Raw genomic sequence first — 11,342 nt, 5'->3', positions numbered from 1 at the left:
TCGTAATGTCCGAGCTATCAGAGTCGCACAGCCGGAAGTGTGAGTTTTGGTAGTTAGGATGTTACAAGGTTCAATAGGTTGAGAAATTAGATGACTTTAAGTCATTAATGTCCAATATTAATTGATAATGTAGAGTTGTTAGTTGATTTTATTTTTATTAATGCTAACCTTTTGCTAAACTCAATTAGTAAGTTAGTTAGAATTTGTAAATTAAGATTAATTATGCCTACTTGACTTTTTTCAATATTTAGAGGTTGATGAAGTGGAATTAACTCTTAATAATCGTCATATTTATAGTTAATGACAAGCATAGAAATCTTTAACTCTGGACTCTAGCTAAGACCCTTTAAGAACTTGAATTTCACCCCTTTCTTAGTTCATTGTCTTAATCATTTCTATCTCACTTTAGTTACTTTATAGTGTAGTTGTTGTTTTAATTGTTGTCTTTTATTTCATATTTGCTTAGTTTATTATTTACTTGCTCATTAATTTTATTTTTTTATAATTTATATGTTACTTGCTCTTTTAATTTTGGTCGATTTACATTTTTGTAATTGCGTTCAAATTCCAATTTTTATAACTAATGATGTACATTTTATTGCAAGTCTAAAAAAAATAATTTAATATTAAATTTTTAATATTTAATTTGAATTGTGATCTTTTTTATTAAATTTTAATAGTGTTAGTTACCAGTTTAGAACTATATTTATAATAAATGTTATGCTTTAACCTGTAAATTTTTTAAACTGATCTTTCTTTAACGTACGTTAATGCTGCCATTTAGCAATTTGAGATATAGACGCAGTCTTATTTGTTTTTTTTCCCCTTGCACACCCAAAACAAATGTGTAAAAAATATAAATCAATATATGATTCAATTATTATATCAAACTTTAGTTCATATATATTTTGTAGTTAAACAAAATACAATTAGATAATGGTTTATTAATAAGTGGGGTAATTGACACAAAAATGAAAGATCTTTATTTAGGAAAAAAAAAATAAATACATAAACGATTAAAAGTAAATCGCTTTTGTAAACTGATTCCTGAACGATACGTTAGCTAGCGTCCATTGCTAAAATAGAATAAGTCCAAAATGAGCACAATATTTATCTGTATTATATATTATTAGATTTTATTAAATAATTATATACATCATTAGATTTTATTAAATAAAAATTAAAGATTAATATAAAAAAAATATTGATAAAATTTAATAAGTACAAAATATTTTAGTACATAAATAAATATTTTTTAATTTATAATACGTTAAATAATAATATAATTTTTTATTTTTAAATAAATAAATATAAAATATATAAATATAAAAAGATAAGTATTTTTTATTTATTAAAATTAAGATAAACTGTCAAAAATGTACCTGAATAATTTTGTCGTTGACACAAATACATTCGAATTTTGTTATCGACAAAAATATCTAATATTAAATATGTATCTTCAAAAAATGTTTTAGAGATTAAATCTTGATGTGAGTTTTTTCAAGTATGATTAAAAAATGAGATATTTTTATTTTTAAAATTTGGTAATTTTTCGTTAAATATATATATTTTTTGTGACTTTTTTGTCAACAACCAATAATACTTTTTAAAAATCACAAAAAATATATACTTAACAAAAAATCACCAAATTTAAAGAATAAAAATATCTCATTTTTTTAATCATACTTGTAAAAATTCGCATCAAAATTCAATCTCTAAAGTATTTTTTGAAAAAAATATATTTAAAGTTAGATTTTTTATCGTGTTTTAAATTATTTAAGGGTATTTTGGTCGATAGAAAAATTTGAGTGTATTTTTGTTAGCGATAAAATTATTCAAATGAATTTTTGGTAGTTTACCTTAAAATTAAATATTATGCAAGAAAAGTTTTATAATATTAAAAATTATATTAAAAGATATTAATTTTTTTTAAACAGCAACATAAAAATATAAAATACATCAATTTTATTTTATATTATTTGAAGAATAATTATATTATTATATTCTAATTTATTAACTAATTATTTTTGTTAAATATATTATTATATAATATAATTTTCTATCAAAATATTGTAAAAAATATAATTTATTTAAGAATTATATATAATACATAGAAATATTAAATTTCTTTTGTTTTTTCAATATTTTTAAAAAAACTGAATAAATAATACATTTTTAAATGGATGTTTATTAATTATATTCACTTATATTAGTAGGATTTAAATTAATAAAATTTATGTAATTAAAAATATCAAAAATTATATACAAAGTTAGGCCATTAAAAAAATATAATTACACAAATATATTGGTTTTTTTATACATTTTCTAAAATAATATATATATTATATGCTATATACTATCTGAATTAAAATACAAATCAGTTATTGTATGTAATTATACTTATATATATGAAGTTATCTAAAAAAATTGAAAAAAAAAACAAATTATATTATTTGTTTAGCTTTTCTAAAAAAACATTGGAAAAAAAATTAATATTTCTGTGTATTATATATAATTTTTTAAATAAATTATATTTTTACAAATATTTTATTAAAAAAATATATTATATAATAATATATTTAATAAAAGTAGTTAGTTAATAAACTTTTAAAAATAATAATTTAATTATTTATTAAATAATATAAAATAAAATTTAATTATTTTATATTTTTATGTTATAATTTAAAATATTATTTTAATATATTTTTTGAATTTATATAATTTTTGAAACAAAAGTTTTTTACCTTCGTATAATAAAATAGGTGATAATCTTTCTAACAAGTATAATATCTATTAATTTTTTATATATTAAATAATTATAATAATAATATAATAATATTAAATCAGATAATATATTATGTTTTACTCTTAGATTTAATAAAATATATTTTTAATAAATTATATATAATAAAAAATATTTTATAAAAAATATTTGTACACCAATAAATATATATATATATATATATATAAATAAAAGTTTAGTCGAGTTAAAGAATAAAAAGTTTAACTAGCAAAATAAAAAAATTGGAAATAATAGAAAATAAATTATGGTCTTATTTTATATTTTTTAATTATAACTGAAATAATGGGATGATATTAAATGTAATAAATATTTAATTATAAATATTATATATAAAACTATAAATATTAAATTTAAAAAATAATTTTAAATTATTATTTATTTAATATTATCAAAAAATAAATAAGAATAAGAAATATTAGGAGAGAGAGTCATGAGATAGCATATATATTAGAGAGTTTGAAAAATAAAAGAATATATACCAGTCACTATTATATATATACATATGATACATATACGTAATTGATACATATTATTTATTTATTTTTCTAAAATATTTAAAAAAAATTAATATTTTTATGTATTATATATAATTTTTAAATAAATTATATTTTTACAAATATTTTGATAAAAAAACCTATTATATAATAATATTTTTAACAAAATAGTTAGTTAATAAATTTTGAATATAATAATCTAATTATTCGTCAATTAATATAAAAAAATTTATATATTTTATATTTTTATGTTGTAGTTTAAAATATCTTTTTAATATAATTTTTAATATGATAATCTTTTTTGCATAATAATTAATTTTAATGAATAAAAACTATTTATATTTTTTATATTTATATATTTTATATTTATTTATCTAAAAATAAAAGATTATGTTGTCATTTAAAATATTGTATATTAAAAGATATTTATTTATATATTAGGATATGTTTTGGTTTTGACGCATTTCATGTAACAGGATAGTATGATCTTGGGATATGGGGTCCGATCCTTATGGTCTAACCGAAAGGGTTCAATCCGTAAATCCCACATGGGGTGTAGAAGGTTTTGATCCTTTTATTCCGGGGGAATAGCCTCTCATCATATTGCAGCAGGGACATTGGGCATATTCTGTATTTATTAGAATCCATTAATATTCTTCTTTTATATTAACCTTTGATTTTTATTTAATGAAATCTAATGGTGTATATAAATATAACGCATCCAATACATGCATAATTATTGTGTTTATTTTAGTCATACCCACTAAAATGTAAAAAAGTAAAAATCCATCAAAATATTGTGTAGCATAGCAAGAACCAAGAAAATAACCAACAAAAAGAATTAATGTTGTATATTGAGGCAAAGTTTAGTGTAGATTTGTATTCATACTTGTAAGTAGAATTGAGATTTTAATTTACCACGTTAAAGTTTATAATAACAACCATGTTAGAGTTTAAAAAAGAATGAGCTAAGTCTATATAATTACACTGACATAATATATACTTCATCTGTTTGTGATGGAAATGTGAAATAAAACAAAAGAAAAAAGAAATGCAGAAGCCACTCTTTATCAGAGCCAGGTTTCGATCCTGGGACCTGTGGGTTATGGGCCCACCACGCTTCCGCTGCGCCACTCTGATTTGTTGGTATAAATTACATCTAAAATTTTATATCAAATAAAAGTATGGGCTGGGCTCTTGTATTACAAGTCCTTGTAATATTATCAGTTTATATACTCAACGGGTTATGTTTTTATTATTGTGATAATTTAAAATTGTCGTAATTACCAACATGTAAATTTTTCCATGTTAGATTTTTTATTTTTAAATTGGCAAAAGTAATTGCAGTAGTTTATGCATATATTTTAATAGCTCAAGTACAAATTCGATTGTTCTTTGCAAAAGAAAACTATGTGCAGCGCTACCAATAAAGTTCTGTTTTGTTTAAACCGAAGTCAGACAGCAATGCAATTATTCAAGACACGAGATATAAAATTGGCTTATACGTTGTCAGATATATAGTTTTGTTCTCAATAAATGCTTAGAGAGGCATGTACAAAATACAAATTATTTACTAGGAAGACTAGCAAGAGAATAATGGAATGAGATCCAAATTATAATAACAATGTGTTAATGAAATGCCAACTTAGATAAGCAAACTATGTTAACAACAATGTAATAATTCTGAACAATTAACCTTAGCCTATGAAACTTTTCCTTTTGCTTAACGTAAAACACGTGACATTTTCGTCTCTTTTAATTAAAGGATTGACGCATATGAGGATTATGTTGTTATATATTGACAGTTAGCCCTTTTTACTTAGGTTGGACCACTTTACTAATCATTCAAAGTTGATGTATAGGAAAACAAATATTGGAATATGATGTTTATTGGTATGAAAAGATTGTCAATTTTATTTTTGTCATTTAGCAACTATTATAATGACCAAATAACCCTAACTGAAGAGTTAATTTTTCTACAAAAACCAACTAAAACACATGGTTACTGGCTTAAAAAGTTCTGTAGGCTGTAGCAATTCTTTATTTGCTGCGCCACAAACTTGCATTCAATATATTGATTTTTTATATTTTTAATATATTAAATATAACAAAAATAAAAAATTATTATTACACTATTAAAATATATTTTTAAAATATAAGATAGATAAATATATATAGTTTTGACGACGATTAAAAAAGGAATGTATTAAATAATTTAGGTTTTTTACTAAAATAAAATAAAAAATCTATATTTATCAAATTGTTTTAAACCAAAATTTATCAAGTATATATATTTTTTTATAATTTATATAAATTGTTATAGGATACGTAATAAATGTACTATTTGTTCATAAATCATATTTTATTACCACAAATTACCAAGTTTATTATATTGTCTTTTAATACATAAATTATGTTATTCTACTACTATTTAATTACTTTCAAATTTAGTATTGTCAATTAATACATAATAATAATAATAATAATAATAATAATAATAATAATAATAATAATAATAATAATAAATTTTTAAAACTCTACATAAAATTTACTAGTCTAACACGATTTACGAATAAATAACCAAAAATCTAATACATCAAATTTTATCAAATAAAAATAAAACAAAATATAAAAATATATATTAAAAAAATCATTCCTAAAAAAATAACATTCATAAATCTATAATAACAAAATATTAAACATAAAATACAAAGTTTAAATGAAAAAAATCATTATATATATATATATATATATATATATATAAAATACCAATGCTTCATTTTTAAACAAAATTAATGAAAAATACTATAATTTCTTGTAAATTAACATTTAAAAGATATTTTTTGACTAATGAATATTTCTAATATGTTTGACCATATTTGTAAATAGAAAAAATTTCATCATGTTCGTAGGATCTTAATTTAAAAATAAATCGTAAAATTTTTCTAATAATAATACTTGGTATTATAGTAGTTCGAAAAGACGCCGCGAAATGCAAACCTGATTGAAATATAGCGGCGGTTCGAGAAAAATCGCCGCTAAATGTCGGTTTGATTGCAGCCCCAACCCCTAACCGCCGCTATATGCGCCGCAGGTTGTCGTTTCGCGGCGGTTTCACACAACCGCCGCAAAACAACCGTCGTTATCTTAAGGAATTGTTGTAATATATAGTGCTCTTAGTCTAAGCAAAAAATAATACACTCAAATGTAACCAAAAAAGTAATTAGACAAATTACAATTTGTTTAATAATGTATTAGTTTGTGAGTAATTATAATATTTTTATTAATTCTGTCAAAAAAATACAACATTAACATTAGGATCAAAATTTTCATATATATATATATATATATAATATTTTTATCAAATGTATTATGATTTTTTTATAGGGCGATTTTTTTACATTATTAATTCAAATTTTGTATTATCATTTCATATTTTATTATTATAAAAGTATTAATATTAATTTTTTATAAGAATATTATTCATAACATATATTTTTTTATAATTTATTTTATTTTTATCGAATAAAATTTGATGTGTTAGATTTTGGTTATTTATTATATATGAATAAATATTTAAATTGATTTTTAAAGAATTTTAGATTGGATATTTTTTTTTAAAAAAAATTATTTTTTAGAAGTCCTCATTTATTACTCCCATCATATAGATTGGTCTCTCTGTTGTTTTTTTTTTAAAGGAATCTAATTTGTCTTACAGCATATTTTTTTTGGGAACTTAACTATTTTATAATAAAATTTATTAAAAATTTATTTGTTTAACAAATATATTAAAAATTTAATTTAAAATAACAAAAAGATCAATTTATCATTTAAATCCTTTAGAGTCTTTTTATCAGTCATATCATTTAATGTTATTTTTGTCGGCGATATAAACTTTAGGATCCCATTTTATAATTTATTCTAAAACATAAATTGGATAAATGATATGCTTAAACAAATTATGACATTTATTGCTAAAATATAATTATGTGTAATTTATAAAAGAAGTTTATAGAAATAAAAAGAAGTCTGACTTGCATGTTGTAACACTCTAACTATCAAATCAAAAACGTTTTCAGCTGCGCCACTCTGATAGCTCGGGTATTACGACGACTCTTAAATTATTTAATAATAAAATATAAGACTATTTAAAACTTAAACCATGTAACCACTCAAAAGACGTTTTAATAGATAACATATATCCATACTTACCATGCAAATATCAATACTTACAAAGGATATATATATATATATATATATATATATATATATATATATATATATATATATATATATATATATATATATTAATTTTTACAAGTATTACATAATCAAAATCCTATATCTCTAACAAAAACGTGTAAGAATAAAGGCGAGGAAAAAAGTAACTAGTACAACACAGCACAGCATTTAAACAGAAACAAAATAACTAAGCTTTTCCGAACTTCGTCGTCCATAATCTGAAAAGAAAATACCTGTAGGGAGTGAGAACATCGTCCTCACTGGTTCTCACTATAGGGTTAGAGAATTACTATAATAGGATACATAAAAATAAAATTGTTTCTAGAATACAGTGATTAGTAGCCGCTTTATGTATCTTTTCAAAACCAAAGATTTAATATAAAAAATCTGAAATCCTTTTTAAAAGAGAAAACTGTTAATTCTTCAAAAATCCAAAAGCCTTTTTAAAAGTTTTTCCTAAACAGTATGAATGACCAAGCTGTTCCAAGCATAGGTTCATTAAGTCTACGTTAAAACAGTTTAGTTTTTCATACTCTTTTAAACCAAAAACTCAAACCAAACATAGCCTTCGGTCCATCTCATAATCAACCACGGCCCTAGGCCCAAACAACTCAATCCACAGCCAATCCATCACAATCCACCCAATTTTCAATCACAAACACAAGTAAGGTTCAAGCACAATCAAGCAGTTACTTCAAGTAAAGTAGTTAGCAATTAAACATGGTTATTCATATAGACAAACCAAGTATAATATACACACCTAAACAATGTCATATAAATGCATATGATGTATGCATGTCCTACTAGCCGTGTTTGGTTTGAGTTTTTGGAGTATATATTTAGGATCTTATTATCCACCCAAACATCGTTCTTATTATTGACCTATCATTAATTGATGTGTGAATTTCATATTTTATTTGATCCATTAAGTTCTCTTGCACATCAATCAATGTCTATTAATTATCCATTTCATAATTGCTTGATTATTTGCTTGAGTGCTTGAGTACTTCTTTGTTGCTTGTTTGTTTGTCTTAACATACAAGTTTTTTTTTAAGATATCTCAAGTACACTAAAATGAGCGAAGTGTCTGCTTTTTTTATGTAATTGTGACATAGCTTTCAATGTTTGTGTGTATTCTAAACCGCGCGCAAACTTAGAATTCTGATGACATGTCAATCATGTCATGTTTTTTTATGCTTTTTCATACAAGAAAGTGATGATTAGTGCTTAAATATTGAATGTTTTTGTGCTTAAATGGTATATTTCTTTGACCTTTTGATTTTATAAACTTTGCAGGAAATAAGAAGAAAAAGAAGCAAAAAGCACAAAATAAGCTAAAAAGGAGAAAAGAGGAATTATGGGGTACACTTTGAAGTTGGAACACACTTTGATGTCTTAGGCCACGCTTTTAAAAGCGTGGCCCATAAAAAAAGCAAAGAGAGCGCTCATTTGCAAAGAAAGCGCTACGTTTACTTACTGAGCGTTTTCGGGAAAGTTAAAATTTGGAGGCAAAGTTTTGCAAATGACGCTCACGCGTGCTTGACGCACACGCGTCGAAAGTGCAACTTTGGAAGACCACGCGTACGCATAGATGACGCGTACGTGTGGGATAGCGTTGTCAAAGCGAGCGCTACGTTCACAAAGTGAATGCTGTATGGACGCGCGGGCATATGGCACGCTTACGCGTCAGAAGTCCAATTTTTGAAGGTCACGCATACGCGTGGGTGAAAAAGCGTTCCGCTCACTTAATAAATGCTACGCTCTCCTGGAAGCATTACTTCTGCTCAATTTATCTGATTCCAAGCCCAAGTGAAATTCAAAGCAAGAAGAGCCCAATTGACATCACTCAAAGGCACAAAGATCATCTAGAATAGGAATTTTGCATTTAATTGTAATTTGTTTTCCATTTTGAATTTCATTTGTAATTTAAGAATGCCTATAAAAAGACTTTAGTTCTGTTAGGAAAGGAGGAGCGCACAGTAGGAGTAGGATTAGAATAGGAAGCTTAGGCTGGAGGATTAGAGACTCCAGCTCTTGGAGGATTAGAGACTCCAGAGAGCTTAGCATAGTTGATACACTTTTACATTTCAGTTATATTGAATTCAGTTTATGCAATTTAAATCCTCTGCTACAATTTCCTTTCCTGCAATTTTAACTTTCTGTTCCTATTGCTTCCAATTTACTTTCATGCAAGTTTATTTTTCTACAATTGCTCTAAGTTCTAATTTACTGCTTCATTTAATTTTCCAGCACCCAATTCCCTTTACATTTACTGCAATTTACATTCCTTGCTCTTTAAGATTCTGTCAAATTTACTTTCTACAATTTATAATTCTTGCAATTCACTCTCTGTTAGTTTAATTTCATTCAATTCACCACTGTCTGCTTGACTAGACTGATCACTCACTAAAGTTGCTTGATCCATCAATCCCTGTGGGATCGACCTCACTCTTGTGAGTTATTACTACTTGATGTGACCCGGTACACTTGCTGGTGAGTTTGTGTGGAAATCTAATTTTCTCCTCATCTAATTTTTGGCGCCGTTGCCGAGGATTGATATAGATCGACAATGATTAAGTGGGTGAGAAGTCTAGATTAAGCATTTTTCTTTGTTTTTGCTCTTTTAATTTTCTGTTTTCTGCTAAAACCAAGGTGTTTGTGTTATTGCCTCACTAAGAAATTCTTCTCTTTGACATGAATTTCAGTTTTCACTGGTGTTGTGTTTTACAAAATTTAAATGGAGTTCAACTCATCTTGTGATCAAACAAATCATATGGGATATTACCCACCATCACCAATTGACTATTCTAATGGTGGCTGGAAATATCACCAAGAAATTACAAATTCTGAGCACTCCAATCAATGGAGATATGATTCAGAACCAAAAGATGAGCAAGAGAATCATATGGGATACTACCCACCACCACAAAATTATTCATATCAGTATCCTAATGGTGGCTGGAAATATCACCAAGAATTAACAAAGTCTGAGCAACCCAATCAATGGGGATATGCTTCAGAAAATGATCAAGACAATTTCATGAGATATTGCCCACCACCACAAGATGATTTAGGTCATTATCCTCATGGTGACTGGGAATATCAACAAGGAATGAAAGAGTATGAACAATAAAGTGAAATGAACTACTTCCCAGAGTCACAAAGTGACTCAAACTGTTATGACACGCACACAAATGATGGCTAGGAAGGGAATTTCAAGGATTCACATTCACAGACATTATCACTTGATTATGCTGCCAGTACAAACATGAAAGATTGTTCCTCCATGCCACAAAATAATTCACACTGTGATGAATTCAACAATCACTCAAGTTGTGGGTGGGAGGATCAAAACCAGAGAGCACTCAATGTGTCATACTCCATTAATCAAGAGCCATCATCACTTGAGCAAACCTTCGACTCATTTATGCAAAGTTGTCCAACTTCACCTCTCCATTTTTCATTTGAAAATCCTTCATCACTTGACTATACCTCAACACACAGCTTCCTCTAAGATCCATACAATTTATTTCACCAACCACAAGACACACCTGATTACTCACAAAATTCATTTCATATCCCTCAACACAACTTCCCCGCAATACCCACAAACCCACAAAATCCACCCCCAATCTGTTTCTCTCTTGCTACAAGCAGAACAATGCCTGCAAAGTGCCATAGACTCTAGGGAAAGACAAGAACAATCCTGGAAAGAGCAAGAGATCCTCTTCAAGAAGATGGATGGGTACTTAGAGCAAATGAGGAGAAACTTAGAACTGCTGAGCAAGGAAGATGAAGACCAG

General features: G+C 25.4%; 1 non-coding gene across 1 annotated transcript; it reads right to left on the bottom strand.

Annotated features, from left to right (window-relative positions):
• Nucleotides 1-4,365: 4,365 nt before the first annotated feature.
• TRNAM-CAU (transfer RNA methionine (anticodon CAU)) lies at nucleotides 4,366-4,437 on the bottom strand. The gene has a single exon. It is a non-coding gene; the product is annotated as a tRNA-Met (tRNA).
• Nucleotides 4,438-11,342: the final 6,905 nt, after the last annotated feature.

The sequence above is a fragment of the Arachis hypogaea genome, chromosome 16 (assembly GCF_003086295.3).
Source record: "Arachis hypogaea cultivar Tifrunner chromosome 16, arahy.Tifrunner.gnm2.J5K5, whole genome shotgun sequence".
Lineage (NCBI taxonomy): Eukaryota > Viridiplantae > Streptophyta > Magnoliopsida > Fabales > Fabaceae > Arachis > Arachis hypogaea.
Note: the sequence above shows the minus strand (reverse complement) of the source record. Positions and strands in the feature narration are given on the sequence as shown.